This window comes from Lissotriton helveticus, chromosome 4_1 (assembly GCF_964261635.1).
Source record: "Lissotriton helveticus chromosome 4_1, aLisHel1.1, whole genome shotgun sequence".
Classification (NCBI taxonomy): Eukaryota; Metazoa; Chordata; class Amphibia; order Caudata; family Salamandridae; genus Lissotriton; species Lissotriton helveticus.
Window position 1 is genome coordinate 723019636 of NC_136063.1, and position 24953 is coordinate 723044588.

Below are 24953 nucleotides of genomic sequence, written 5' to 3' on the forward strand. Positions count from 1 at the left end.
TTGTACTCCACACCACCCTGGGTTAGACACTGGCTATATGCAAATCAGCTCTGACCCTGTGCCTCATTGGAACAGTCCAGTCCGAACTACCAAGCCATGTCTTTCCCAGACCGGAATCAAGCATTCAAGGACCGGTTTCTGGCTATCAGCCTTCATCAGCCTGGATAGCTTGACTCCAGTGGTGTAGAGAGCCTGGGACTCACGTCTAAGCATACCCAGCCCACTCGGGTGAAAATTGTAAAAAACACAGTTGATGGACAGAATGTAGAACAATGTCATACATTCACCCCAGTACAAGGATCTGGTCCTAAATCCATCGGTTTTTTGCACTCCACACCACCCTGGGTTAGACACAGGCTATATGCAAATCAGCTCTGACCCTGTGCCTCATGGGAACAGTCCAGTCCGAACGACCAAGCCATGTCTTTCCCAGACCGGAATCAAGCATCCAAGGACCGGTTTCTGGCTATCAGCCTTCATCAGCCTGGATAGCTTGACTCCAGTGGTATGGAGAGCCTGGGACTCACGTCTGAGCATTTCCAGCCCACTCGGGGTGAAAATTGAAAAAAACACAGTTGATGGACAGAATGTAGAATAATGTCATACATTCACCCCAGTACAAGGATCTGGACCTAAATCCATCATTTTTTTGCACTCCACACCACCCTTGGTTAGACACTGGCTATATGCAAATCAGCTCTGACCCTGTGCCTCATGGGAACAGTCCAGTCCGAACTACCAAGTCATGTCTTTCCCAGACCGGAATCAAGCATCCAAGGACCGGTTTCTGGCTATCAGCCTTCATCAGCCTGGATAGCTTGACTCCAGTGGTGTGGAGAGCCTGGGACTCACGTCTGAGCATACCCAGCCCACTCGGGGTGAAAATTGCAAAAAACACAGTTGATGGACAGAATGTAGAACAATGTCGTACATTCACCCCGGTACAAGGATCTGGGCCTAAATCCATCGTGTTGTTTGTACTCCACACCACCCTGGGTTAGACACTGGCTATATGCAAATCAGCTCTGACCCTGTGTCTCATTGGAACAGTCCAGTCCGAACTACCAAGCCATGTCTTTCCCAGACCGGAATCAAGCATCCAAGGACCGGTTTCTGGCTATCAGCCTTCATCAGCCTGGATAGCTTGACTCCAGTGGTGTAGAGAGCCTGGGACTCACGTCTGAGCATACCCAGCCCACTCGGGTGAAAATTGCAAAAAACACAGTTGATGGACAGAATGTAGAACAATGTCATACATTCACCCCAGTACAAGGATCTGGGCCTAAATCCATCGGTTTTTTGCACTCCACACCACCCTGGGTTAGACACAGGCTATATGCAAATCAGCTCTGACCCTGTGCCTCATGGGAACAGTCCAGTCCGAACTACCAAGCCATGTCTTTCCCAGACCGGAATCAAGCATCCAAGGACCGGTTTCTGGCTATCAGCCTTCATCAGCCTGGATAGCTTGACTCCAGTGGTGTGGAAGCCTGGGACCCTAGTCTGAGCATACCCAGCCCACTCGGGGTGAAAATTGCAAAAAACACAGTTGATGGACAGAATGTAGAACAATGGCATACATTCACCCCAGTACAAGGATCTGGGCCTAAATCCATCGTTTTTTTGCACTCCACACCACCCTGGGTTAGACACGGGCTATATGCAAATCAGCTCTGACCCTGTGCCTCATGGGAACAGTCCAGTCCGAACTACCAAGCCATGTCTTTCCCAGACCGGAATCAAGCATCCAAGGACCGGTTTCTGGCTATCAGCCTTCATCAGCCTGGATAGCTTGACTCCAGTGGTGTGGAGAGCCTGGGACTCACGTCTGAGCATAACCAGCCCACTAGGGGTGAAAATTGCAAAAAACACAGTTGATGGACAGAATGTAGAACAATGTCATACATTCACCCCAGTACAAGGATCTGGGCCTAAATCCATGGTTTTTTGTTTGCACTCCACACCACCATGGGTTAGACACTGGCTATATGCAAATCAGCTCTGACACTGCGCCTCATGGGAACAGTCCAGTCCGAACTACCAAGCCATGTCTTTCCCAGACCGGAATCAAGCATCCAAGGACCGGTTTCTGGCTATCAGCCTTCATCAGTCTGGATAGCTTGACTCCAGTGGTGTGGAGAGCCTGGGACTTACGTCTGAGCATACCCAGACCACTCGGGGTGAAAAGTGCAAAAAACACAGTTGATGGACAGAATGTAGGACAATGTCATACATTCACCCCAGTACAAGGATCTGCGCCTAAATCCATCATTTTTTTGCACTCCACACCACCCTGGGTTAGACACTGGCTATATGCAAATCAGCTCTGACCCTGTGCCTCATGGGAACAGTCCAGTCCGAACTACCAAGCCATGTCTTTCCCAGAATGGAATGAAGTATCCAAGGACCGGTTTCTGGTTATCAGCCTTCATCAGCCTGGATAGCTTGACTCCAGTGGTGTGGAGAGCCTGGGACTAACGTCTGAGCATTTCCAGCCCACTCGGGGTGAAAATTGAAAAAAACACAGTTGATGGACAGAATGTAGAACAATGTCATACATTCACCCCAGTACAAGGATCTGAGCCTAAATCCATCGTTTTTTTGCACTCCACACCACCATGGATTAGACACTGGCTATATGCAAATCAGCTCTGACCCTGTGCCTCATGGGAACAGTCCAGTCCGAACTACCAAGCCATGTCTTTCCCAGACCGGAATCAAGCATCGAAGGACCAGTTTCTGGCTATCAGCCTTCATCAGCCTGGATAGCTTGACTCCAGTGGTGTGGAGAGCCTGGGACTCACGTCTGAGCATACCCAGCCCACTCGGGGTGAAAATTGCAAAAAACACAGTTGATGGACAGAATGTAGAACAATGTCATACATTCACCCCAGTACAAGGATCTGGGCCTACATCCATCGTTTTTTTTACTCCACACCACCCTGGGTTAGACACTGGCTATATGCAAATCAGCTCCGACCGTGTGCCTCATGGAAACAGTCCAGTCCGAACTACCAAGCCATGTCTTTCCCAGACCGGAATCAAGCATCCAAGGACCGGTTTCTGGCTATCAGCCTTCATCACCCTGGATAGCTTGGCTGCAGTGGTGTGGAGTGCCTGGGACTCACGTCTGAGCATAACCAGCCCACTAGGGGTGAAAATTGCAAAAAACACAGTTGATGGACAGAATGTAGAACAATGTCATACATTCACCCCAGTACAAGGATCTGGGCCTAAATCCATCGTTTTTTTGCACTCCACACCACCATGGGTTAGACACTGGCTATATGCAAATCAGCTCTGACCCTGCGCCTCATGGGAACAGTCCAGTCCAAACTACCAAGCCATGTCTTTCCCAGACCGGAATCAAGCATCCAAGGTTCCGGTTTCTGGCTATCAGCCTTCATCAGCCTGGATATTTTGACTCCAGTGGTGTGGAGAGCCTGGGACTCACGTCTGAGCATACCCAGCCCGCTCGGGGTGAAAATTGCAAAAAACACATTTGATGGAGAGAATGTAGAACAATGTCATACATTCACCCCAGTACAAGGATCTGGGCCTAAATCCATCGTATTTTTTGCACTCCACACCACCATGGGTTAGACATTGGCTATATGCAAATAAGCTCTGACCCTGTGCCTCATGGGAACAGTCCAGTCCGAACTACCAAGCCATGTCTTTCCCAGACCGGAATCAAGCATCCAAGGACCGGTTTCTGGCTATCAGCCTTCATCAGTCTGGATAGCTTGACTCGAGTGGTGTGGAGAGCCTGGGACTCACGTCTGAGCATACCCAGACCACACGGGGTGAAAAGTGCAAAAAACACAGTTGATGGACAGAATGTAGAACAATGTCATACATTCACCTCAGTACAAGGATCTGGGCCTAAATCCATCATTTGTTTGCACTCCACACCACCCTGGGTTAGACACTGGCTATATGCAAATCAGCTCTGACCCTGTGCCTCATGAGAACAGTCCAGTCCGAACTACCAAGCCATGTCTTTCCCAGACCGGAATCAAGCATCCAAGGACCGGTTTCTGGCTATCAGCCTTCATCAGCCTGGATAGCTTGACTCCAGTGGTGTGGAGAGCCTGGGACTCACGTCTGAGCATACCCAGCCCACTCGGGGTGAAAATTGCAAAAAACACAGTTGATGGACAGAATGTAGAACAATGTCGTACATTCACCCCGGTACAAGGATCTGGGCCTAAATCCATCGTTTTGTTTGTACTCCACACCACCCTGGGTTAGACACTGGCTATATGCAAATCAGCTCTGACCCTGTGCCTCATTGGAACAGTCCAGTCCGAACTACCAAGCCATGTCTTTCCCAGACCGGAATCAAGCATTCAAGGACCGGTTTCTGGCTATCAGCCTTCATCAGCCTGGATAGCTTGACTCCAGTGGTGTAGAGAGCCTGGGACTCACGTCTAAGCATACCCAGCCCACTCGGGTGAAAATTGTAAAAAACACAGTTGATGGACAGAATGTAGAACAATGTCATACATTCACCCCAGTACAAGGATCTGGTCCTAAATCCATCGGTTTTTTGCACTCCACACCACCCTGGGTTAGACACAGGCTATATGCAAATCAGCTCTGACCCTGTGCCTCATGGGAACAGTCCAGTCCGAACGACCAAGCCATGTCTTTCCCAGACCGGAATCAAGCATCCAAGGACCGGTTTCTGGCTATCAGCCTTCATCAGCCTGGATAGCTTGACTCCAGTGGTATGGAGAGCCTGGGACTCACGTCTGAGCATTTCCAGCCCACTCGGGGTGAAAATTGAAAAAAACACAGTTGATGGACAGAATGTAGAATAATGTCATACATTCACCCCAGTACAAGGATCTGGACCTAAATCCATCATTTTTTTGCACTCCACACCACCCTTGGTTAGACACTGGCTATATGCAAATCAGCTCTGACCCTGTGCCTCATGGGAACAGTCCAGTCCGAACTACCAAGTCATGTCTTTCCCAGACCGGAATCAAGCATCCAAGGACCGGTTTCTGGCTATCAGCCTTCATCAGCCTGGATAGCTTGACTCCAGTGGTGTGGAGAGCCTGGGACTCACGTCTGAGCATACCCAGCCCACTCGGGGTGAAAATTGCAAAAAACACAGTTGATGGACAGAATGTAGAACAATGTCGTACATTCACCCCGGTACAAGGATCTGGGCCTAAATCCATCGTGTTGTTTGTACTCCACACCACCCTGGGTTAGACACTGGCTATATGCAAATCAGCTCTGACCCTGTGTCTCATTGGAACAGTCCAGTCCGAACTACCAAGCCATGTCTTTCCCAGACCGGAATCAAGCATCCAAGGACCGGTTTCTGGCTATCAGCCTTCATCAGCCTGGATAGCTTGACTCCAGTGGTGTAGAGAGCCTGGGACTCACGTCTGAGCATACCCAGCCCACTCGGGTGAAAATTGCAAAAAACACAGTTGATGGACAGAATGTAGAACAATGTCATACATTCACCCCAGTACAAGGATCTGGGCCTAAATCCATCGGTTTTTTGCACTCCACACCACCCTGGGTTAGACACAGGCTATATGCAAATCAGCTCTGACCCTGTGCCTCATGGGAACAGTCCAGTCCGAACTACCAAGCCATGTCTTTCCCAGACCGGAATCAAGCATCCAAGGACCGGTTTCTGGCTATCAGCCTTCATCAGCCTGGATAGCTTGACTCCAGTGGTGTGGAAGCCTGGGACCCTAGTCTGAGCATACCCAGCCCACTCTGGGTGAAAATTGCAAAAAACACAGTTGATGGACAGAATGTAGAACAATGGCATACATTCACCCCAGTACAAGGATCTGGGCCTAAATCCATCGTTTTTTTGCACTCCACACCACCCTGGGTTAGACACGGGCTATATGCAAATCAGCTCTGACCCTGTGCCTCATGGGAACAGTCCAGTCCGAACTACCAAGCCATGTCTTTCCCAGACCGGAATCAAGCATCCAAGGACCGGTTTCTGGCTATCAGCCTTCATCAGCCTGGATAGCTTGACTCCAGTGGTGTGGAGAGCCTGGGACTCACGTCTGAGCATAACCAGCCCACTAGGGGTGAAAATTGCAAAAAACACAGTTGATGGACAGAATGTAGAACAATGTCATACATTCACCCCAGTACAAGGATCTGGGCCTAAATCCATGGTTTTTTGTTTGCACTCCACACCACCATGGGTTAGACACTGGCTATATGCAAATCAGCTCTGACACTGCGCCTCATGGGAACAGTCCAGTCCGAACTACCAAGCCATGTCTTTCCCAGACCGGAATCAAGCATCCAAGGACCGGTTTCTGGCTATCAGCCTTCATCAGTCTGGATAGCTTGACTCCAGTGGTGTGGAGAGCCTGGGACTTACGTCTGAGCATACCCAGACCACTCGGGGTGAAAAGTGCAAAAAACACAGTTGATGGACAGAATGTAGGACAATGTCATACATTCACCCCAGTACAAGGATCTGCGCCTAAATCCATCATTTTTTTGCACTCCACACCACCCTGGGTTAGACACTGGCTATATGCAAATCAGCTCTGACCCTGTGCCTCATGGGAACAGTCCAGTCCGAACTACCAAGCCATGTCTTTCCCAGAATGGAATGAAGTATCCAAGGACCGGTTTCTGGTTATCAGCCTTCATCAGCCTGGATAGCTTGACTCCAGTGGTGTGGAGAGCCTGGGACTAACGTCTGAGCATTTCCAGCCCACTCGGGGTGAAAATTGAAAAAAACACAGTTGATGGACAGAATGTAGAACAATGTCATACATTCACCCCAGTACAAGGATCTGAGCCTAAATCCATCGTTTTTTTGCACTCCACACCACCATGGATTAGACACTGGCTATATGCAAATCAGCTCTGACCCTGTGCCTCATGGGAACAGTCCAGTCCGAACTACCAAGCCATGTCTTTCCCAGACCGGAATCAAGCATCGAAGGACCAGTTTCTGGCTATCAGCCTTCATCAGCCTGGATAGCTTGACTCCAGTGGTGTGGAGAGCCTGGGACTCACGTCTGAGCATACCCAGCCCACTCGGGGTGAAAATTGCAAAAAACACAGTTGATGGACAGAATGTAGAACAATGTCATACATTCACCCCAGTACAAGGATCTGGGCCTACATCCATCGTTTTTTTTACTCCACACCACCCTGGGTTAGACACTGGCTATATGCAAATCAGCTCCGACCGTGTGCCTCATGGAAACAGTCCAGTCCGAACTACCAAGCCATGTCTTTCCCAGACCGGAATCAAGCATCCAAGAACCGGTTTCTGGGTATCAGCCTTCATCAGCCTGGATAGCTTGACTCCAGTGGTGTGGAGAGCCTGGGACCCTAGTCTGAGCATACCCAGCCCACTCGGGGTGAAAATTGCAAAAAACACATTTGATGGACAGAATGTAGAACAATGTCATACATTCACCCCAGTACAAGGATCTGGGCCTAAATCCATCGTTTTTTTGAACTCCACACCACCCTGGGTTAGACACGGGCTATATGCAAATCAGCTCTGACCCTGTGCCTCATGGGAACAGTCCAGTCCGAACTACCAAGCCATGTCTTTCCCGGACCGGAATCAAGCATCCAAGGACCAGTTTCTGGCTATCAGCCTTCATCAGCCTGGATAGCTTGACTCCAGTGGTGTGGTGAGCCTGGGACTCACGTCTGAGCATACCCAACCCACTCGGGGTGAAAATTGCAAAAAACACAGTTGATGGACAGAATGTTGAATAATGTCATACATTCACCCCAGTACAAGGATCTGGGCCTAAATCCATCGTTTTTTTGCACTCCACACCACCCTGGGTTAGACACTGGCTATATGCAAATCAGCTCTGACCCTGTGCCTCATGGTAACAGTCCAGTCCGAACTACCAAGCCATGTCTTTCCCAGACCGGAATCAAGCATCCAAGGACCGGTTTCTGGCTATCAGCCTTCATCAGCCTGGATAGCTTGGCTCCAGTGGTGTGGAGAGCCTGGGACTCACGTCTGAGCATAACCAGCCTGCTCGGGGTGAAAATTGCAAAAAACACATTTGATGGAGAGAATGTAGAACAATGTCGTACATTCAGCCCAGTACAAGGAGGATCTGGGCCTAAATCCATCGTATTTTTTGCACTCCACACCACCATGGGTTAGACACTGGCTATATGCAAATAAGCTCTGACCCTGTGCCTCATGGGAACAGTCCAGTCCGAACTACCAAGCCATGTCTTTCCCAGACCGGAATCAAGCATCCAAGGACCGGTTTCTGGCGATCAGCCTTCATCAGTCTGGATAGCTTGACTCCAGTGGTGTGGAGAGCCTGGAACTCACGTCTGAGCATACCCAGACCACTCGGGGTGAAAAGTGCAAAAAACACAGTTGATGGACAGAATGTAGAACAATGTCATACATTCACCCCAGTACAAGGATCTGGGCCTAAATCCATCGTTTTTTTGCACTCCACACCACCCTGGGTTAGACACGGGCTATATGCAAATCAGCTCTGACCCTGTGCCTCATGGGAACAGTCCAGTCCGAACTACCAAGCCATGTCTTTCCCAGACCGGAATCAAGCATCCAAGGACCGGTTTCTGGCTATCAGCCTTCATCAGCCTGGATAGCTTGACTCCAGTGGTGTGGATTGCCTGGGACTCACGTCTGAGCATACCCAGCCCACTCGGGGTGAAAATTGCAAAAAACACAGTTGATGGACAGAATGTAGAACAATGTCATACATTCACCCCAGTACAAGGATCTGGGCCTAAATCCATCGTTTTTTTGCACTCCACACCACCCTGGGTTAGACACTGGCTATATGCAAATCAGCTCTGACCCTGTGCCTCATGGAAACAGTCCAGTCCGAACTACCAAGCCATGTCTTTCCCAGACCGGAATCAAGCATCCAAGAACCGGTTTCTGGCTATCAGCCTTCATCAGCCTGGATAGCTTGACTCCAGTGGTGTGGAGAGCCTGGGACTCACGTCTGAACATACCCAGCCCACTTGGGGTGAAAATTGCAAAAAACACAGTTGATGGACAGAATGTAGAACAATGTCATACATTCACCCCAGTACAAGGATCTTGGCCTAAATCCATCGTTTTTTTGCACTCCACACCACCCTGGGTTAGACACGGGCTATATGCGAATCAGCTCTGACCCTGTGCCTCATGGGAACAGTCCAGTCCGAACTACCAAGCCATGTCTTTCCCAGACCGGAATCAAGCATCCAAGGACCGGTTTCTGGCTATCAGCCTTCATCAGCCTGGATAGCTTGACTCCAGTGGTGTGGAGAGCCTGGGACTCACGTCTGAGCATACCCAGCCCACTCGGGGTGAAAATTGCAAAAAACACAGTTGATGGACAGAATGTAGAACAATGTCATACATTCACCCCAGTACAAGGATCTGGGCCTAAATCCATCGGTTTTTTGCACTCCACACCACCCTGGGTTAGACACTGGCTATATCTAAATCAGCTCTGACCCTGTGCCTCATGGGAACAGTCTAGTCCGAACTACCAAGCCATGTCTTTCCCAGACCGGAATCAAGCATCCAAGGACCGGTTTCTGGCTATCAGCCTTCATCAGCCTGGATAGCTTGGCTCCAGTGGTGTGGAGAGCCTGGAACTCACGTCTGAGCATAACCAGCCCACTAGGGGTGAAAATTACAAAAAACACAGTTGATGGACAGAATGTAGAACAATGTCATACATTCACCCCAGTACAAGGATCTGGGCCTAAATCCATCGTTTTTTTGCACTCCACACCACCATGGGTTAGACACTGGCTATATGCAAATAAGCTCTGACCCTGTGCCTCATGGGAACAGTCCAGTCCGAACTACCAAGCCACGTCTTTCCCAGACCGGAATCAAGCATCCAAGGACCGGTTTCTGGCTATCAGCCTTCATCAGTCTGGATAGCTTGACTCCAGTGGTGTGGAGAGCCTGGGACTCACGTCTGAGCATACCCAGATCACTCGGGGTGAAAAGTGCAAAAAACACAGTTGATGGACAGAATGTAGAACAATGTCATACATTCACCCCAGTACAAGGATCTGGGCCTAAATCCATCATTTTCTTGCACTCCACACCACCCTGGGTTAGACACTGGCTATATGCAAATCAGCTCTGACCCTGTGCCTCATGGGAACAGTCCAGTCCAAACTACCAAGCCATGTCTTTCCCTGACCGGAATCAAGCATCCAAGAACCGGTTTCTGGCTATCAGCCTTCATCAGCCTGGATAGCTTGATTCCAGTGGTGTGGAAGCCTGGGACCCTAGACTGAGCATACCCAGCCCACTCGGGGTGAAAATTGCAAAAAACACAGTTGATGGACAGAATGTAGAACAATGTCATACATTCACCCCAGTACAAGGATCTGGGCCTAAATCCATCGTTTTTTTGCACTCCACACCACCCTGGGTTAGACACGGGCTATATGCAAATCAGCTCTGACCCTGTGCCTCATGGGAACAGTCCAGTCGGACCTACCAAGCCATGTATTTTCCAGACCGGAATCAAGCATCCAAGGACCGGTTTCTGGCTATCAGCCTTCATCAGCCTGGATAGCTTGACTCCAGTGGTGTGGAGAGCCTGGGACTCACGTCTGAGCATACCCAGCCCACTCGGGGTGAAAATTGCAAAAAACACAGTTGGTGGACAGAATGTAGAACAATGTCATACATTCACCCCAGTACAAGGATCAGGGCCTAAATCCATCGGTTTTTTGCACTCCACACCACCCTGGGTTAGACACTGGCTATATCTAAATCAGCTCTGACCCTGTGCCTCATGGGAACAGTCTAGTCCGAACTACCAAGCCATGTCTTTCCCAGACCGGAATCAAGCATCCAAGGACCGGTTTCTGGCTATCAGCCTTCATCAGCCTGGATAGCTTGGCTCCAGTGGTGTGGAGAGCCTGGGACTCACGTCTGAGCATAACCAGCCCGCTCGGGGTGAAAATTGCAAAAAACACATTTGATGGAGAGAATGTAGAACAATTTCATACATTCAGCCCAGTACAAGGATCTGGGCCTAAATCCATCGTATTTTTTGCACTCCACACCACCATGGGTTAGACACTGGCTATATGCAAATAAGCTCTGACCCTGTGCCTCATGGGAACAGTCCAGTCCGAACTACCAAGCCATGTCTTTCCCAGACCGGAATCAAGCATCCAAGGACCGGTTTCTGGCGATCAGCCTTCATCAGTCTGGATAGCTTGACTCCAGTGGTGTGGAGAGCCTGGGACTCACGTCTGAGCATACCCAGACCACTCGGGGTGAAAAGTGCAAAAAACACAGTTGATGGACAGAATGTAGAACAATGTCATACATTCACCCCAGTACAAGGATCTGGGCCTAAATCCGACATTTTTTTGCACTCCACACCACCCTGGCTTAGACACTGGCTATATGCAAATCAGCTCTGACCCTGTGCCTCATGGGAACAGTCCAGTCCGAACTACCAAGCCATGTCTTTCCCAGACCGGAATCAAGCATCCAAGAACCGGTTTCTGGCTATCAGCCTTCTTCAGCCTGGATAGCTTGACTCCAGTGGTGTGGAAGCCTGGGACCCTAGTCTGAGCATACCCTGCCCACTCGGGGTGAAAATTGCAAAAAACACAGTTGATGGACAGAATGTAGAACAATGTCATACATTCACCCCAGTACAAGGATCTGGGCCTAAATCCATCGTTTTTTTGCACTCCACACCACCCTGGGCTAGACACGGGCTATATGCAAATCAGCTCTGACCCTGTGCCTCATGGGAACAGTCCAGTCCGAACTACCAAGCCATGTCTTTCCCAGACCGGAATCAAGCATCCAAGGACCGGTTTCTGGCTATCAGCCTTCATCAGCCTGGATAGCTTGACTCCAGTGGTGTGGAGAGCCTGGGACTCACGTCTGAGCATACCCAGCCCACTCGGGGTGAAAATTGCAAAAAACACAGTTGATGGACAGAATGAAGAACAATGTCATACATTCACCCCAGTACAAGGATCTGGGCCTAAATCCATCGGTTTTTTGCACTCCACACCACCCTGGGTTAGACACTGGCTATATCTAAATCAGCTCTGACCCTGTGCCTCATGGGAACAGTCTAGTCCGAACAACCAAGCCATGTCTTTCCCAGACCGGAATCAAGCATCCAAGGACCGGTTTCTGGCTATCAGCCTTCATCAGCCTGGATAGCTTGGCTGCAGTGGTGTGGAGTGCCTGGGACTCACGTCTGAGCATAACCAGCCCACTAGGGGTGAAAATTGCAAAAAACACAGTTGATGGACAGAATGTAGAACAATGTCATACATTCACCCCAGTACAAGGATCTGGGCCTAAATCCATCGTTTTTTTGCACTCCACACCACCATGGGTTAGACACTGGCTATATGCAAATCAGCTCTGACCCTGCGCCTCATGGGAACAGTCCAGTCCAAACTACCAAGCCATGTCTTTCCCAGACCGGAATCAAGCATCCAAGGTTCCGGTTTCTGGCTATCAGCCTTCATCAGCCTGGATATTTTGACTCCAGTGGTATGGAGAGCCTGGGACTCACGTCTGAGCATACCCAGCCCGCTCGGGGTGAAAATTGCAAAAAACACATTTGATGGAGAGAATGTAGAACAATGTCATACATTCACCCCAGTACAAGGATCTGGGCCTAAATCCATCGTATTTTTTGCACTCCACACCACCATGGGTTAGACATTGGCTATATGCAAATAAGCTCTGACCCTGTGCCTCATGGGAACAGTCCAGTCCGAACTACCAAGCCATGTCTTTCCCAGACCGGAATCAAGCATACAAGGACCGGTTTCTGGCTATCAGCCTTCATCAGTCTGGATAGCTTGACTCGAGTGGTGTGGAGAGCCTGGGACTCACGTCTGAGCATACCCAGACCACACGGGGTGAAAAGTGCAAAAAACACAGTTGATGGACAGAATGTAGAACAATGTCATACATTCACCTCAGTACAAGGATCTGGGCCTAAATCCATCATTTGTTTGCACTCCACACCACCCTGGGTTAGACACTGGCTATATGCAAATCAGCTCTGACCCTGTGCCTCATGAGAACAGTCCAGTCCGAACTACCAAGCCATGTCTTTCCCAGACCGGAATGAAGCATCCAAGGACCGGTTTCTGGCTATCAGCCTTCATCAGCCTGGATAGCTTGACTCCAGTGGTGTGGAGAGCCTGGGACTCACGTCTGAGCATAACCAGCCCACTAGGGGTGAAAATTGCAAAAAACACAGTTGATGGACAGAATGTAGAACAATGTCATACATTCACCCCAGTACAAGGATCTGGGCCTAAATCCATGGTTTTTTGTTTGCACTCCACACCACCATGGGTTAGACACTGGCTATATGCAAATCAGCTCTGACACTGCGCCTCATGGGAACAGTCCAGTCCGAACTACCAAGCCATGTCTTTCCCAGACCGGAATCAAGCATCCAAGGACCGGTTTCTGGCTATCAGCCTTCATCAGTCTGGATAGCTTGACTCCAGTGGTGTGGAGAGCCTGGGACTTACGTCTGAGCATACCCAGACCACTCGGGGTGAAAAGTGCAAAAAACACAGTTGATGGACAGAATGTAGGACAATGTCATACATTCACCCCAGTACAAGGATCTGCGCCTAAATCCATCATTTTTTTGCACTCCACACCACCCTGGGTTAGACACTGGCTATATGCAAATCAGCTCTGACCCTGTGCCTCATGGGAACAGTCCAGTCCGAACTACCAAGCCATGTCTTTCCCAGAATGGAATGAAGTATCCAAGGACCGGTTTCTGGTTATCAGCCTTCATCAGCCTGGATAGCTTGACTCCAGTGGTGTGGAGAGCCTGGGACTCACGTCTGAGCATTTCCAGCCCACTCGGGGTGAAAATTGAAAAAAACACAGTTGATGGACAGAATGTAGAACAATGTCATACATTCACCCCAGTACAAGGATCTGAGCCTAAATCCATCGTTTTTTTGCACTCCACACCACCATGGATTAGACACTGGCTATATGCAAATCAGCTCTGACCCTGTGCCTCATGGGAACAGTCCAGTCCGAACTACCAAGCCATGTCTTTCCCAGACCGGAATCAAGCATCGAAGGACCAGTTTCTGGCTATCAGCCTTCATCAGCCTGGATAGCTTGACTCCAGTGGTGTGGAGAGCCTGGGACTCACGTCTGAGCATACCCAGCCCACTCGGGGTGAAAATTGCAAAAAACACAGTTGATGGACAGAATGTAGAACAATGTCATACATTCACCCCAGTACAAGGATCTGGGCCTACATCCATCGTTTTTTTTACTCCACACCACCCTGGGTTAGACACGGGCTATATGCAAATCAGCTCCGACCGTGTGCCTCATGGAAACAGTCCAGTCCGAACTACCAAGCCATGTCTTTCCCAGACCGGAATCAAGCATCCAAGAACCGGTTTCTGGCTATCAGCCTTCATCAGCCTGGATAGCTTGACTCCAGTGGTGTGGAGAGCCTGGGACCCTAGTCTGAGCATACCCAGCCCACTCGGGGTGAAAATTGCAAAAAACACATTTGATGGACAGAATGTAGAACAATGTCATACATTCACCCCAGTACAAGGATCTGGGCCTAAATCCATCGTTTTTTTGAACTCCACACCACCCTGGGTTAGACACGGGCTATATGCAAATCAGCTCTGACCCTGTGCCTCATGGGAACAGTCCAGTCCGAACTACCAAGCCATGTCTTTCCCGGACCGGAATCAAGCATCCAAGGACCAGTTTCTGGCTATCAGCCTTCATCAGCCTGGATAGCTTGACTCCAGTGGTGTGGTGAGCCTGGGACTCACGTCTGAGCATACCCAACCCACTCGGGGTGAAAATTGCAAAAAACACAGTTGATGGACAGAATGTTGAATAATGTCATACATTCACCCCAGTACAAGGATCTGGGCCTAAATCCATCGTTTTTTTGCACTCCACACCACCCTGGGTTAGACACTGGCTATATGCAAATCAGCTCTGACCCTGTGCCTCATGGTAACAGTCCAGTCCGAACTACCAAGCCATGTCTTTCCCAGACCGGAATCAAGCATCCAAGGACCGGTTTCTGGCTATCAGCCTTCATCAGCCTGGATAGCTTGGCTCCAGTGGTGTGGAGAGCCTGGGACTCACGTCTGAGCATAACCAGCCTGCTCGGGGTGAAAATTGCAAAAAACACATTTGATGGAGAGAATGTAGAACAATGTCGTACATTCAGCCCAGTACAAGGAGGATCTGGGCCTAAATCCATCGTATTTTTTGCACTCCACACCACCATGGGTTAGACACTGGCTATATGCAAATAAGCTCTGACCCTGTGCCTCATGGGAACAGTCCAGTCCGAACTACCAAGCCATGTCTTTCCCAGACCGGAATCAAGCATCCAAGGACCGGTTTCTGGCGATCAGCCTTCATCAGTCTGGATAGCTTGACTCCAGTGGTGTGGAGAGCCTGGAACTCACGTCTGAGCATACCCAGACCACTCGGGGTGAAAAGTGCAAAAAACACAGTTGATGGACAGAATGTAGAACAATGTCATACATTCACCCCAGTACAAGGATCTGGGCCTAAATCCATCGTTTTTTGCACTCCACACCACCCTGGGTTAGACACGGGCTATATGCAAATCAGCTCTGACCCTGTGCCTCATGGGAACAGTCCAGTCCGAACTACCAAGCCATGTCTTTCCCAGACCGGAATCAAGCATCCAAGGACCGGTTTCTGGCTATCAGCCTTCATCAGCCTGGATAGCTTGACTCCAGTGGTGTGGATTGCCTGGGACTCACGTCTGAGCATACCCAGCCCACTCGGGGTGAAAATTGCAAAAAACACAGTTGATGGACAGAATGTAGAACAATGTCATACATTCACCCCAGTACAAGGATCTGGGCCTAAATCCATCGTTTTTTTGCACTCCACACCACCCTGGGTTAGACACTGGCTATATGCAAATCAGCTCTGACCCTGTGCCTCATGGAAACAGTCCAGTCCGAACTACCAAGCCATGTCTTTCCAGACCGGAATCAAGCATCCAAGAACCGGTTTCTGGCTATCAGCCTTCATCAGCCTGGATAGCTTGACTCCAGTGGTGTGGAGAGCCTGGGACTCACGTCTGAACATACCCAGCCCACTTGGGGTGAAAATTGCAAAAAACACAGTTGATGGACAGAATGTAGAACAATGTCATACATTCACCCCAGTACAAGGATCTTGGCCTAAATCCATCGTTTTTTTGCACTCCACACCACCCTGGGTTAGACACGGGCTATATGCGAATCAGCTCTGACCCTGTGCCTCATGGGAACAGTCCAGTCCGAACTACCAAGCCATGTCTTTCCCAGACCGGAATCAAGCATCCAAGGACCGGTTTCTGGCTATCAGCCTTCATCAGCCTGGATAGCTTGACTCCAGTGGTGTGGAGAGCCTGGGACTCACGTCTGAGCATACCCAGCCCACTCGGGGTGAAAATTGCAAAAAACACAGTTGATGGACAGAATGTAGAACAATGTCATACATTCACCCCAGTACAAGGATCTGGGCCTAAATCCATCGGTTTTTTGCACTCCACACCACCCTGGGTTAGACACTGGCTATATCTAAATCAGCTCTGACCCTGTGCCTCATGGGAACAGTCTAGTCCGAACTACCAAGCCATGTCTTTCCCAGACCGGAATCAAGCATCCAAGGACCGGTTTCTGGCTATCAGCCTTCATCAGCCTGGATAGCTTGGCTCCAGTGGTGTGGAGAGCCTGGAACTCACGTCTGAGCATAACCAGCCCACTAGGGGTGAAAATTACAAAAAACACAGTTGATGGACAGAATGTAGAACAATGTCATACATTCACCCCAGTACAAGGATCTGGGCCTAAATCCATCGTTTTTTTGCACTCCACACCACCATGGGTTAGACACTGGCTATATGCAAATCAGCTCTGACCCTGCGCCTCATGGGAACAGTCCAGTCCGAACTACCAAGCCATATGTCTTTCCCAGACCGGAATCAAGCATCCAAGGACCGGTTTCTGGCTATCAGCCTTCATCAGCCTGGATATTTTGACTCCAGTGGTGTGGAGAGCCTGGGACTCACGCCTGAGCATACCCAGCCCGCTCGGGGTGAAAAGTGCAAAAAACACATTTGATGGAGAGAATGTAGAAAAATGTCATACATTCACCCCAGTACAAGGATCTGGGCCTAAATCCATCGTTTTTTTGCACTCCACACCACCATGGGTTAGACACTGGCTATATGCAAATAAGCTCTGACCCTGTGCCTCATGGGAACAGTCCAGTCCGAACTACCAAGCCACGTCTTTCCCAGACCGGAATCAAGCATCCAAGGACCGGTTTCTGGCTATCAGCCTTCATCAGTCTGGATAGCTTGACTCCAGTGGTGTGGAGAGCCTGGGACTCACGTCTGAGCATACCCAGATCACTCGGGGTGAAAAGTGCAAAAAACACAGTTGATGGACAGAATGTAGAACAATGTCATACATTCACCCCAGTACAAGGATCTGGGCCTAAATCCATCATTTTCTTGCACTCCACACCACCCTGGGTTAGACACTGGCTATATGCAAATCAGCTCTGACCCTGTGCCTCATGGGAACAGTCCAGTCCAAACTACCAAGCCATGTCTTTCCCTGACCGGAATCAAGCATCCAAGAACCAGTTTCTGGCTATCAGCCTTCATCAGCCTGGATAGCTTGATTCCAGTGGTGTGGAAGCCTGGGACCCTAGACTGAGCATACCCAGCCCACTCGGGGTGAAAATTGCAAAAAACACAGTTGATGGACAGAATGTAGAACAATGTCATACATTCACCCCAGTACAAGGATCTGGGCCTAAATCCATCGTTTTTTTGCACTCCACACCACCCTGGGTTAGACACGGGCTATATGCAAATCAGCTCTGACCCTGTGCCTCATGGGAACAGTCCAGTCGGACCTACCAAGCCATGTATTTTCCAGACCGGAATCAAGCATCCAAGGACCGGTTTCTGGCTATCAGCCTTCATCAGCCTGGATAGCTTGACTCCAGTGGTGTGGAGAGCCTGGGACTCACGTCTGAGCATACCCAGCCCACTCGGGGTGAAAATTGCAAAAAACACAGTTGGTGGACAGAATGTAGAACAATGTCATACATTCACCCCAGTACAAGGATCAGGGCCTAAATCCATCGGTTTTTTGCACTCCACACCACCCTGGGTTAGACACTGGCTATATCTAAATCAGCTCTGACCCTGTGCCTCATGGGAACAGTCTAGTCCGAACTACCAAGCCATGTCTTTCCCAGACCGGAATCAAGCATCCAAGGACCGGTTTCTGGCTATCAGCCTTCATCAGCCTGGATAGCTTGGCTCCAGTGGTGTGGAGAGCCTGGGACTCACGTCTGAGCATAACCAGCCCGCTCGGGGTGAAAATTGCAAAAAACACATTTGATGGAGAGAATGTAGAACAATTTCATACATTCAGCCCAGTACAAGGATCTGGGCCTAAATCCATCGTATTTTTTGCACTCCACACCACCATGGGTTAGACACTGGCTATATGCAAATAAGCTCTGACCCTGTGCCTCATGGGAACAGTCCAGTCCGAACTACCAAGCCATGTCTTTCCCAGACCGGAATCAAGCATCCAAGGACCGGTTTCTGGCGATCAGCCTTCATCAGTCTGGATAGCTTGACTCCAGTGGTGTGGAGAGCCTGGGACTCACGTCTGAGCATACCCAGACCACTCGGGGTGAAAAGTGCAAAAAACACAGTTGATGGACAGAATGTAGAACAATGTCATACATTCACCCCAGTACAAGGATCTGGGCCTAAATCCGACATTTTTTTGCACTCCACACCACCCTGGCTTAGACACTGGCTATATGCAAATCAGCTCTGACCCTGTGCCTCATGGGAACAGTCCAGTCCGAACTACCAAGCCATGTCTTTCCCAGACCGGAATCAAGCATCCAAGAACCGGTTTCTGGCTATCAGCCTTCTTCAGCCTGGATAGCTTGACTCCAGTGGTGTGGAAGCCTGGGACCCTAGTCTGAGCATACCCTGCCCACTCGGGGTGAAAATTGCAAAAAACACAGTTGATGGACAGAATGTAGAACAATGTCATACATTCACCCCAGTACAAGGATCTGGGCCTAAATCCATCGTTTTTTTGCACTCCACACCACCCTGGGCTAGACACGGGCTATATGCAAATCAGCTCTGACCCTGTGCCTCATGGGAACAGTCCAGTCCGAACTACCAAGCCATGTCTTTCCCAGACCGGAATCAAGCATCCAAGGACCGGTTTCTGGTTATCAGCCTTCATCAGCCTGGATAGCTTGACTCCAGTGGTGTGGAGAGCCTGGGACTCACGTCTGAGCATACCCAGCCCACTCGGGGTGAAAATTGCAAAAAACACAGTTGATGGACAGAATGAAGAACAATGTCATACATTCACCCCAGTACAAGGATCTGGGCCTAAATCCATCGGTTTTTTGCACTCCACACCACCCTGGGTTAGACACTGGCTATGTCTAAATCAGCTCTGACCCTGTGCCTCATGGGAACAGTCTAGTCCGAACAACCAAGCCATGTCTTTCCCAGACCGGAATCAAGCATCCAAGGACCGGTTTCTGGCTATCAGCCTTCATCAGCCTGGATAGCTTGGCTGCAGTGGTGTGGAGTGCCTGGGACTCACGTCTGAGCATAACCAGCCCACTAGGGGTGAAAATTGCAAAAAACACAGTTGATGGACAGAATGTAGAACAATGTCATACATTCACCCCAGTACAAGGATCTGGGCCTAAATCCATCGTTTTTTTGCACTCCACACCACCATGGGTTAGACACTGGCTATATGCAAATCAGCTCTGACCCTGCGCCTCATGGGAACAGTCCAGTCCAAACTACCAAGCCATGTCTTTCCCAGACCGGAATCAAGCATCCAAGGTTCCGGTTTCTGGCTATCAGCCTTCATCAGCCTGGATATTTTGACTCCAGTGGTATGGAGAGTCTGGGACTCACGTCTGAGCATACCCAGCCCGCTCGGGGTGAAAATTGCAAAAAACACATTTGATGGAGAGAATGTAGAACAATGTCATACATTCACCCCAGTACAAGGATCTGGGCCTAAATCCATCGTATTTTTTGCACTCCACACCACCATGGGTTAGACATTGGCTATATGCAAATAAGCTCTGACCCTGTGCCTCATGGGAACAGTCCAGTCCGAACTACCAAGCCATGTCTTTCCCAGACCGGAATCAAGCATACAAGGACCGGTTTCTGGCTATCAGCCTTCATCAGTCTGGATAGCTTGACTCGAGTGGTGTGGAGAGCCTGGGACTCACGTCTGAGCATACCCAGACCACACGGGGTGAAAAGTGCAAAAAACACAGTTGATGGACAGAATGTAGAACAATGTCATACATTCACCTCAGTACAAGGATCTGGGCCTAAATCCATCATTTGTTTGCACTCCACACCACCCTGGGTTAGACACTGGCTATATGCAAATCAGCTCTGACCCTGTGCCTCATGAGAACAGTCCAGTCCGAACTACCAAGCCATGTCTTTCCCAGACCGGAATGAAGCATCCAAGGACCGGTTTCTGGCTATCAGCCTTCATCAGCCTGGATAGCTTGACTCCAGTGGTGTGGAGAGCCTGGGACTCACGTCTGAGCATACCCAGCCCACTCGGGGTGAAAATTGCAAAAAACACAGTTGATGGACAGAATGTAGAACAATGTCGTACATTCACCCCGGTACAAGGATCTGGGCCTAAATCCATCGTTTTGTTTGTACTCCACACCACCCTGGGTTAGACACTGGCTATATGCAAATCAGCTCTGACCCTGTGCCTCATTGGAACAGTCCAGTCCGAACTACCAAGCCATGTCTTTCCCAGACCGGAATCAAGCATCCAAGGACCGGTTTCTGGCTATCAGCCTTCATCAGCCTGGATAGCTTGACTCCAGTGGTGTAGAGAGCCTGGGACTCATGTCTAAGCATACCCAGCCCACTCGGGTGAAAATTGTAAAAAACACAGTTGATGGACAGAATGTAGAACAATGTCATACATTCACCCCAGTACAAGGATCTGGGCCTAAATCCATCGGTTTTTTGCACTCCACACCACCCTGGGTTAGACACAGGCTATATGCAAATCAGCTCTGACCCTGTGCCTCATGGGAACAGTCCAGTCCGAACGACCAAGCCATGTCTTTCCCAGACCGGAATCAAGCATCCAAGGACCGGTTTCTGGCTATCAGCCTTCATCAGCCTGGATAGCTTGACTCCAGTGGTATGGAGAGCCTGGGACTCACGTCTGAGCATTTCCAGCCCACTCGGGGTGAAAATTGAAAAAAACACAGTTGATGGACAGAATGTAGAATAATGTCATACATTCACCCCAGTACAAGGATCTGGACCTAAATCCATCATTTTTTTGCACTCCACACCACCCTTGGCTAGACACTGGCTATATGCAAATCAGCTCTGACCCTGTGCCTCATGGGAACAGTCCAGTCCGAACTACCAAGTCATGTCTTTCCCAGACCGGAATCAAGCATCCAAGGACCGGTTTCTGGCTATCAGCCTTCATCAGCCTGGATAGCTTGACTCCAGTGGTGTGGAGAGCCTGGGACTCACGTCTGAGCATACCCAGCCCACTCGGGGTGAAAATTGCAAAAAACACAGTTGATGGACAGAATGTAGAACAATGTCGTACATTCACCCCGGTACAAGGATCTGGGCCTAAATCCATCGTGTTGTTTGTACTCCACACCACCCTGGGTTAGACACTGGCTATATGCAAATCAGCTCTGACCCTGTGTCTCATTGGAACAGTCCAGTCCGAACTACCAAGCCATGTCTTTCCCAGACCGGAATCAAGCATCCAAGGACCGGTTTCTGGCTATCAGCCTTCATCAGCCTGGATAGCTTGACTCCAGTGGTGTAGAGAGCCTGGGACTCACGTCTGAGCATACCCAGCCCACTCGGGTGAAAATTGCAAAAAACACAGTTGATGGACAGAATGTAGAACAATGTCATACATTCACCCCAGTACAAGGATCTGGGCCTAAATCCATCGGTTTTTTGCACTCCACACCACCCTGGGTTAGACACAGGCTATATGCAAATCAGCTCTGACCCTGTGCCTCATGGGAACAGTCCAGTCCGAACTACCAAGCCATGTCTTTCCCAGACCGGAATCAAGCATCCAAGGACCGGTTTCTGGCTATCAGCCTTCATCAGCCTGGATAGCTTGACTCCAGTGGTGTGGAAGCCTGGGACCCTAGTCTGAGCATACCCAGCCCACTCGGGGTGAAAATTGCAAAAAACACAGTTGATGGACAGAATGTAGAACAATGGCATACATTCACCCCAGTACAAGGATCTGGGCCTAAATCCATCGTTTTTTTGCACTCCACACCACCCTGGGTTAGACACGGGCTATATGCAAATCAGCTCTGACCCTGTGCCTCATGGGAACAGTCCAGTCCGAACTACCAAGCCATGTCTTTCCCAGACCGGAATCAAGCATCCAAGGACCGGTTTCTGGCTATCAGCCTTCATCAGCCTGGATAGCTTGACTCCAGTGGTGTGGAGAGCCTGGGACTCACGTCTGAGCATAACCAGCCCACTAGGGGTGAAAATTGCAAAAAACACAGTTGATGGACAGAATGTAGAACAATGTCATACATTCACCCCAGTACAAGGATCTGGGCCTAAATCCATGGTTTTTTGTTTGCACTCCACACCACCATGGGTTAGACACTGGCTATATGCAAATCAGCTCTGACACTGCACCTCATGGGAACAGTCCAGTCCGAACTACCAAGCCATGTCTTTCCCAGACCGGAATCAAGCATCCAAGGACCGGTTTCTGGCTATCAGCCTTCATCAGTCTGGATAGCTTGACTCCAGTGGTGTGGAGAGCCTGGGACTTACGTCTGAGCATACCCAGACCACTCGGGGTGAAAAGTGCAAAAAACACAGTTGATGGACAGAATGTAGGACAATGTCATACATTCACCCCAGTACAAGGATCTGCGCCTAAATCCATCATTTTTTTGCACTCCACACCACCCTGGGTTAGACACTGGCTATATGCAAATCAGCTCTGACCCTGTGCCTCATGGGAACAGTCCAGTCCGAACTACCAAGCCATGTCTTTCCCAGAATGGAATGAAGTATCCAAGGACCGGTTTCTGGTTATCAGCCTTCATCAGCCTGGATAGCTTGACTCCAGTGGTGTGGAGAGCCTGGGACTCACGTCTGAGCATTTCCAGCCCACTCGGGGTGAAAATTGAAAAAAACACAGTTGATGGACAGAATGTAGAACAATGTCATACATTCACCCCAGTACAAGGATCTGAGCCTAAATCCATCGTTTTTTTGCACTCCACACCACCATGGGTTAGACACTGGCTATATGCAAATCAGCTCTGACCCTGTGCCTCATGGGAACAGTCCAGTCCGAACTACCAAGCCATGTCTTTCCCAGACCGGAATCAAGCATCGAAGGACCAGTTTCTGGCTATCAGCCTTCATCAGCCTGGATATTTTGACTCCAGTGGTGTGGAGAGCCTGGGACTCACGTCTGAGCATACCCAGCCCACTCGGGGTGAAAATTGCAAAAAACACAGTTGATGGACAGAATGTAGAACAATGTCATACATTCACCCCAGTACAAGGATCTGGGCCTAAATCCATCGTTTTTTTGCACTCCACACCACCCTGGGTTAGACACTGGCTATATGCAAATCAGCTCTGACCCTGTGCGTCATGGGAACAGTCCAGTCCGAACTACCAAGCCATGTCTTTCCCAGACCGGAATCAAGCATCCAAGGACCGGTTTCTGGCTATCAGCCTTCATCAGCCTGGATAGCTTGACTCCAGTGGTGTGGAGAGCCTGGGACTCACGTCTGAGCATTTCCAGCCCACTCGGGGTGAAAATTGAAAAAAACACAGTTGATGGACAGAATGTAGAACAATGTCATACATTCACCCCAGTACAAGGATCTGGGCCTAAATCCATCGTATTTTTTTGCACTCCACACCACCAAGGGTTAGACACTGGCTATATGCAAATCAGCTCTGACCCTGTGCCTCATGGGAACAGTCCAGTCCGAACTACCAAGCCATGTCTTTCCCAGACCGGAATCCAGCATCCAAGGACCGGTTTCTGGCTATCAGCCTTCATCAGCCTGGATATTTTGACTCCAGTGGTGTGGAGAGCCTGGGACTCACGTCTGAGCATCCCCAGCCCGCTCAGGGTGAAAATTGCAAAAAACACAGTTGATGGAGAGAATGTAGAACAATGTCATACATTCACCCCAGTACAAGGATCTGGGCCTAAATCCATCGTTTTTTTGCACTCCACACCACCATGGGTTAGACACTGGCTATATGCAAATAAGCTCTGACCCTGTGCCTCATGGGAACAGTCCAGTCCGAACTACCAAGCCATGTCTTTCCCAGACCGGAATCAAGCATCTAAGGACCGGTTTCTGGCTATCAGCCTTCATCAGTCTGGATAGCTTGACTCCAGTGGTGTGGAGAGCCTGGGACTCACGTCTGAGCATATCCAGACCACTCGGGGTGAAAAGTGCAAAAAACACAGTTGATGGACAGAATGTAGAACAATGTCATACATTCACCCCAGTAGAAGGATCTGGGCCTAAATCCATCGTTTTTTTTGCACTCCACACCACCCTGGGTTAGACACTGGCTATATGCAAATCAGCTCTGACCCTGTGCCTCATGGGAACAGTCCAGTCCGAACTACCAAGCCTCGATCCCAATTGCGGTTCCCGCCCACTGGCCCTACTTAGTACAGAGCGCAGAGCGGACGCGCGCAGCGGCGCGCCAAAGGCAAGCCCGTCTGCGCCCGCCGCTCCCGGCCGACCCCAGACGCCAGAAACCCTGCTC